The following is a 7912-nucleotide window of genomic DNA, read 5'->3' as shown; positions in this document are numbered from 1 at the left end:
GCCGGTTCAGCAAATCCTGACCTACGTAGGTATTCTGGAAAAAAGGTTGTGGTTACAAGGGTGACATGCGCAAATTTGTGCAACCATTTTCTTTGTCCAGAGAAGGAAAAAATGGTTTGACAGAGAAGGAAAGAATGTAAGTTGTGTACTCCTACTTCATAACGCGGTAGCTAATGCATGTTAACTTAATTGCTGTTCGAAATCTTGTTAGCACCTTCTGGAGACAAGCCTCAACACCACTAAAATTAGACAAGTTGGTTTTTGTTGAATGCCGAGGGCTGCGTACACGGGATGAAGAGGAACAGCAGTCGGATTCGATTCCTCCGGTGTGGCCATGGGATACGGAGAATTGTTTCTGCGCACCGAGGAGGGAATGACTTGGGGACTTCATGGGCTTGCAGGGGTGAGGACCTTCCCACTGATAATGGTGACATTGAACATACGGGCTCGGGATTTAGGGCAGGTAAAATAATCTGAATCGGGGAATTGAGTACTGATATGCTAAGCACTGAATGCTTAAGACTAGCGTTATATTTCTTCAAAAGACTTACTAATGTAAAACTACTACAGGAAGAACGGCACTTTCTGGGCAATCTTGTACATCATGTTGAAAAAAAATACCAAGCAGTGAAACGTGATTTTCACAGCCCATCTTGATTGACAGGGAAGAGGAGTGGTTTCATGATGATCTCTGCTGCTCGCTGCACTCTGGCTGGTGGGCTTTGCGAGAGTGGTGCTCCAGGCAGTGGTAGCAAGCTGCTTCATAACTAATACAGTGTCCAGGCAGATGGGTAGTTTGAGCAATTGAAGAGAATGAACAAACAGCAAAAAATGGCTGTTCATCCTCTGCAGATCGAAACAGTGACTGTAATTGCTCACTGCTTCAGTTGAGACAGGTTGGATTCCCCTCCCCCTGCCCAGTACCTTTGTAAGCACAAAAGAAAGGAACCTAAGGTAAGCAGGCTGTGATCAAGCAAGGGGCTGTTGAATTGAATTCTCCTTTCACTAGCAAGTGATTGGTGCAGGTGGGGCTGGATGAGAGCGGCTGGTGCAGAGGCCTCTATGCGGACACGGCGTGCTGGCTGGGTTCTGCTTCTGGCTTCCCTTGGTCCAGGCCCCTGGGTGGTGGGTTCTCACCTCATGTTGCTTAAGTGCACCTGAAAAACCAGTCACCGGTCAAGGCTCTTCTTGCTTAAATTCAACCCCCCGCCCCGTACGTGTTGGATTGCATTTAGTGCACACGCAGAACAGATGTTTTGGGTTAGTTCCCTCTGAAAAGTTGCTAGTTAGTCTGTACCAAAACTGCTCTGCGAATTGAACCTATGTGCAGTAAGCAGTGACACTTGCAGAATTTACTTAAAAACAATTTTATTTTATGCTAGAACTCTTAACAGAGGTGAAGCTTTTTTAACCCCCTAGTTCTGAACATGTTGCAGCTGCTTGAGGGTGAGACACAGAGAAAGCCCTACCGTTGTTAGGGACCATACCCAATTGTAGCAAGGCTTTGCAAGGGAGGAAGAAGTGAAAATGAGCTGCCGGGGAGGAGGTACGTTTGGAGGCTTCTCCGGAGGACTCTGAGTTTTGTCAGTCTGTGCCGTCAAAGCACACTCCGGTCCCTGAAGGAGGTGACCTGAGCTTTGGAGAGGCACCTTCAGTTGTGGGGCACAAAACAGCAGCAGGTGGCTACCGGAGTTCAAGTGAATCCGGGTTAGAGCCTGAGGCTGCCTGGTCTCATCCGCTGCCTGCGCTGAGAGCAGTGCGTCTTTGCCGCTCCTGCTCAAGGGCCCGGCATGGCAAACTGCTGCTACCGAGGCTGATCAGAGGGGAGCTTGGAGTGTGCTTGGGAAAAAGTCTGTAGCTGTCAGGAAGCGGGAGCGCTGCTCCAGCCACAAGCTTGCCTTAACTTTGGGCCTGCTTTGGTTTTACTTTGATAAGACAATGCACATTAGCAGCCAGGAGGCAATGAGGGATGAAGGTATCAACTCACCTCGGGCTGTCATTTTTAGCGGCTGGGTTGAAATCACAGGCATTGGCTCCCCTGCTGTTTCATCTGTCTTGCTGTCACTGTAACTGCCTCGAGAAAGTTACAGCTATGGGTGGAGAGGCAGGTGACGCTGCTACTGGGGTGTGAAACCTTGCTCCCGAAGAGCGGAGGCGGTGTTACGTGTTAAGCAGAGCGTAGGTTTGGGGTTGGCCAGTTGCCTCGGCTCTTTGCTAGCGGTGAACTTTGCACAGAGCTCGCTCTGGGAGCGACTGTGCTTTGTTCTGCAAGTCAGCTGCAGTCTGTCTTGTGTGGTACAGCCTACCTTTTTATTTATTTTTATTTTTTTTCTCACTGACTCTTTGACACCCACCACCTCCCTGCCAGCCTGGTGTGGCTGATCAAGCTGTTCAAACAACTGGAAGACATCAGAAGTTAAACACTCATTATTTTAATTTGATGCTAATCATGTGTTAATGAGACTAATCCTTGCAATGATTCAGGTAATTTGCTTAATGGCTGCCCAGAGTACAGATTACAGCAATCAGTCACGTCTGATAAGATGTCTGTTGTGGAGGAGGTTGTCAGGTGAATGAGGTGGGAAAAGACTAAGGAGTAAGGTCTGATCTCGCCTAAGTCAGGAGCCTTCCTGTTCAGAAGGGGGAGGGGAAAAAGAAGTCCTGCTGCACAACCTTGCGCTTCGCAACCAGATTTGTGGCTTCAGGCGGCCAGGGAAAAACAATTCAAATGACTGTGCTTAAGGACTGTTCTGTTTGAGGGGTGTGTGTGATCGTCTCCTGCCTTGAGTAGGAACGATGCGTGTGAGGGCTCACACCGGCATCCGAATTCGACACTTTATATTCCTGAGGTCTTTTGGGTCACGGCGAAGCCTTCGGGTATGAAAGACATCTGAATCTGATGTAATGTGATAAATACTGGTTCTGATCCTTTGCTAGTATGAAATGGCAAAACAGTGCTGCAGTTGGTGGAATTCCCCTATTTTATATGAGGCAGCCCATCCCGGGCCAGTCGGAGAGCCTCTCTGCTTCCACCTGTGTTTCTGCTTCCTTGCTTTGTCTTCGCAGTTCCCTTCAAGGGTTGTTCATCGGAGCGATGTAACACTAGGTAAGCACCCCACTATGGTGGGGTGAGTCTCTGGGGTTCTACTCAGCGGCTGGAGATGTTGTCCGTGTGAGCGGTCTGTGTAGTCCCAGTACGTGAACAACAGGGCTATGTTCTGCAACTGGATCCAGCTGCGTGTTGTTGCTTGACTTAATTCCTAATATATGATATGGTGGGGGAAGCTTGATCTGGATGTATCATATGTATTTATCTCTGGATTTCCTCACAGCATTGTTTCTACTGCTCTCTGTGTTTCAGGTGTAAACCCTTCAGAGTAAAGGCAAACCCATTTAAGTGTTTAGTTCATAACAAATGCTACACTAAGTATATGTCACTTTTAACATTTCATGTTAATAAAATAGGTGTGCATAGCTAATAGTTAAGAGACTGAGAGGTAACTCCAGCAATGCTAACAATGGAGAAGAAGAGGTTTGTGTATGTTGGTCACCCCAGCTCACGTGCTACTTTGTTGTAGGTTTTGAGTGTTACTCATGAGGAACTGTAGGAGTTTGAAATTTAGAAACCTGTGTTAACTTTTTAATTATTTTTACTCATTTCAGAAAAACACCGACAATCCAACAAGTCCCTCATAAAGGCAGTTGTGGAGTGCTAGACAGAGCACTTGAACTAACACCGTGGGATCTGCACCGCATTCCTAGCTAGCCTGCTCTCCGCTCTAAGGTGAGCCACCTGACTGTGGTTTTGCTCAGATTCTTTTCCAGCTCTTTGTAGATCATGTTTCTATAGTTTAAAAACTTTTCAGTATCGGTATCTCTGTTTTCACACTTAATAACCTGTGAATTCAAAACATTGATAAGGGCTTCTCTTTGCTGAAACTGTATAAAAAAAACCTCACCCAAAATACATGCTTGTTTACCTGGTCAAGATGGGCAAAACAGGTAAGAATGTAAATCTTGCCCTTTTTTCTACAGGTACGGAAATGAGTCATAGGAGAATTTAGTCACAGAGGGCAGACTGGGAATGAAATTTAAGTCCTGTACCATGTTACAAGGGTGTGTCTTGATTATTGTCTTCATGGTGTATTGCTTAAACTGGAAATTTACATCACTTCTGCTAGCAATGAAACTTGAGATACCTCTCTGAAGCTGCTCATATCCTTGCTGCATCCCAGCAGATCTTTGTTGGATAAAGTGAGGTTCCTCTTTCAAGTTCAACAGAAATACTAATCCAGGATGAAAAACGCTTCTCATTTAGAGTGAACCAAGCTGAGATTTAAATGAGAGGACGCACGTACTCAGACATTACCGTCTGTAAGATGGCAATATTTGGGTGCTTGTCAACACATCCCCTGTACCTGTCACTGTAGGCACATAGACCTAAACCTCTGCATGCTGAGCCTCAGCATCTGTATGTTCCAGAACTGCGCTGGCTGTCTGTGCATTGGCTCTCTCTAAACCCATAGAAAACACAACTGGAGAAAACTTTTTTCATGTGGGAGATGCGTAGCCCAACAACTGCCTGTGAACTAGGGGCTGTGTGTTACCCTGCTGCCCACAGGAGCAGGGTATTATTTCAGAGTCCTCATTCAGAGAGTGTTGAAGATGCTGATGCACTGGATGGATGCGTGTTTGGGGGAGGCAAGCCATATCTTCTCTTCCCCGAGGTATATGTAAACAAAAATACTCTCTCACAAATTTGGAAAAACGAGCTTAATCTGCAGAAGCATGTTCAAAGCAGGGCTGCCTGGAGTCAATATCTAAGTCCCTGAGGAAAGCAAATCATAACCAGTATTGTTCTCCTCCTAGCTTCTTGTAAGGAAGCTTAGGCAGATCCTGTTAGGTGACTCCAGTTGTGTCGGGAAACGCGCACCCTTGCGGACCTAGGACTTAAGCGTATAATGCTGGGAAAAACATTGCAAGGGGGGAGGAAGAGGCAAAACAGTTCAGGTCAGTGCTAGTGATGTCAGGCAACTAAAACACAATCTTGAAGGCAAGGGAAAGCACTGTTTTAATAGCCATGTTAAAGCACCTGGTGAATTGTCAGCCCCCAAGGGGCTTGCTAACAACTGTTAGAAGTACGGTGAGCGGAGCTGCAAGGCACAGAGAACTGGACTTCCTTAGGACTATAAGAGTGCAGACAAGGGATGTTCAGTGTCGTTTTCCTGGATTGGGACGTAGGTACGTGAGGTGCAGTTTGGGCTTCCCACAATAAAGAATACAGGGGCTTTTTCAAACCTGCATGAGAAGAAAGCCACTAATCGTGTTCCTGTCTGCAAGTTCAGGAATTGGAAAACATCTTTTGCTTGTCTTCATGATGTGTGGCAGAAGTTGCTACTTGTTCAGTGATATTTTTATTCAGCCATTTGTGGCAAAATATGCTTGGATTTAATCAATTTGCATCTCTGCTTAAGGCCCAAATTGTTATAGGCTTTAGGGGGATGACATTGTCCTAAAGCACTCATTTAATGATTTAGAGTAAACAGATGGTTTTATTTTTTCCCATTAGAACCTTTCAGCTTTTCTGGTTACATAGAGATAATAATTATATCTCTCACTTTGATTAAAATGCACAGTATTAATGTCTTACTCTGTCTGATTTCGATTGCATTATTTCTCTGTGGGTTTTATTAAGTACTGTGGAGTTAACGTCATGTACAATAAGCTGTGCCACGCAAGTGTCTCAGTATCAGCTGACCTTGAATGCAAGACAGTTGTTACCCTGACAGGGCTAACAGTATCTAAGTGCATATTTGGTGGTGTTAGAGAAGGTTGCTACGTTGTGCTTGCTTGAATAAGTGAGCATTTCTGTTGTGCAGTATCTGTTCCATGTTACTTGGCCAAACAGTAGAAAATAGACAACAACAGCTGTTAGATATTGTTACGTTCTTGACTTAAGTGGCTTTGGAAATTGCATTGAAATGAGGGGAAAACACCGCTGCTCCTCGGGGGTGGGGGGAATGACTTTGAATGCGCATCCCAGTAAGGAAGTTGGGAAATTCAGGGGTCGATTCAAGGAAAGTCAGTTCAGGGGTATCGCAACAATAATAAGCACAAAAGAAGGTCACGGGAAGAGATGTCCTCTTCTGGATTTAGGCTGTGATCTTCTTGTGTCTAAAGATATGTCTGGTCTGAGGTGCTTTCTGTTGATCATCTGAGGAAGGCTGCACCAGCATCGCTGCAGTAATCACTGACTTAGCCTGAAGGAGATGAGGAAGTGCTCTTATTCCCCCCTTCCTACCGACAGACTCGTGGGGAGGCGGCTGGAGTTTCTAGAGGATGGTCGGTAACAGACAGCTGGAGAATGCTGCTGTTCCTCAGCCAGAGTAGCTGGGAGCTAAGCTGGCAATCAGCCGATGGTGGACTCTTCCAAACGGGGTAGTAGGACACCTAGGTGTCACCTGAAATCAGTGCGATAGCTATCGGAGATCTGCATGTACGCAGGGAAGCAGATGATATCTCAGAGAGCCAGTAACTTTGTGATAGATAGCTGGAGCTTTGAAAGGTAGATAAAATTCTGTAATGTGATTGCTGATTTGACATAGTTGTGTGTAGCTTAATCAGGAAGGTACAGGAGGCTAGGTTACTTTAAGCTCTCAAGATAGCCCGTCATACAAAGGCTCGATGACAAAATGTTGAGCACCTGCAATTTGGGATTGGATCGAAGCAGGATCTTGTTACAGCCTTGATTTTTTTTTTTTTTTTTTTAAGTGATTACTGAACAAAAATGCTAATTGTATGTCAGAGTCAGTGGATCGAGCTGAAGGTTGAGAATGCTTTTTAACAGATACAAGGGTCTGTTTTAGAAATGTTGTCCTGAAACATCAGCACTGAAACTCAAAAAAAAAAAAAAAAAAAAAAAAAAAAAAAAGCCCATATGGTTTATTTACAGTTTGTGATCAAGTGAGTGGCAGTCCCAGTTTATATGTTTTATGTCTTCTGCTGTTGAGTTTTATAGGTTGGTCACTCAGTGATCACTTGACATGTCATTTTTGCAATTATTTGTGAGCGCTTTAGGTTTATCAATTACTCTTCCAGGCTGTAAGTTACCTATTTTGAGAGCATGATTTGTTTATAATATATGTTTTAACGGTATGATTTGTCTCGTGTTTGTAATTAATTTTGAGCTTTGAGTCTAAAATTGCATGACACATTATTATGGAGAGAGCTATTACCTTGAATATTGCTGCTAAAGATTTGTAATATACTGGAACTTTGCGTCTCTCATTACCGAGCTCATTTTAGCAGTCCTGGGACTAGGATTGACAGAAGAAACATCGAGTACTGTGACATTGCTACGCTAGGACTGGCGGTGTTTGGACTTGCAACCCTCTAAACACTTTGCTAGCGTGCAAAGTGAACCTGAAGTAAGGCAACGTATGTGAGAAGGGCTTTATCCCCAGCTGCAGAAAATTCAGGAAAGAGTTGGAGAATGGATGTAGAGGCTGGAGATGGAGAGACTTGGAACTCAAATCTGTCTAGTTTATTTGATGGAGGTGGGGGGGAGTGACGTGGGTTTGCTGTGTATCTTTGCAGTGGGGAAATAAGTTCTAAGGGGCTGTTGTGCACAGTAGAGGAGAAAGTACAGCACAAGGGAAAAGATGGGAAACGCAAGTCAGAAGCTGCATTTAATGAAAAGGTCAGGCAGCAGGTTTGAATGCATGAGGAGGACGTATTTAATTACACGACGCTTAACTCAGTTGAATGCCTTGTCACGGGGTTACTAGACTAGATAAAAAAGTTAAGGCAGTGGAAAAAATGAGATTGAGAGAAAGCCCTGGTATCATGCTGTTGACGCTGTAAGCGTAGGCTGCGTTTAATGCGAGAGCACTTGCTGGATTAGGAACTGTCT

The 7912-nt window shown here is 44.8% G+C and overlaps 1 long non-coding RNA gene across 1 annotated transcript in view; it reads left to right on the top strand.

The window, feature by feature from the left end:
* The first annotated feature begins 3670 nt into the window (after nt 1–3670).
* Nucleotides 3671–7912, top strand: part of LOC128152857 (uncharacterized) — a 198255-nt gene continuing 194013 nt past the window's right edge. Inside the window, exon 1 of the long non-coding RNA XR_008238776.1 lies at nt 3671–3784. This is a non-coding gene — a long non-coding RNA (uncharacterized LOC128152857). The remainder of the gene's footprint in view (nt 3785–7912) is intronic.

The sequence above is a fragment of the Harpia harpyja genome, chromosome 2 (assembly GCF_026419915.1).
Source record: "Harpia harpyja isolate bHarHar1 chromosome 2, bHarHar1 primary haplotype, whole genome shotgun sequence".
Classification (NCBI taxonomy): Eukaryota; Metazoa; Chordata; class Aves; order Accipitriformes; family Accipitridae; genus Harpia; species Harpia harpyja.
The sequence above is the reverse complement of the archived record's forward strand: the minus strand, read 5'-3'. Positions and strand labels throughout refer to the sequence as shown.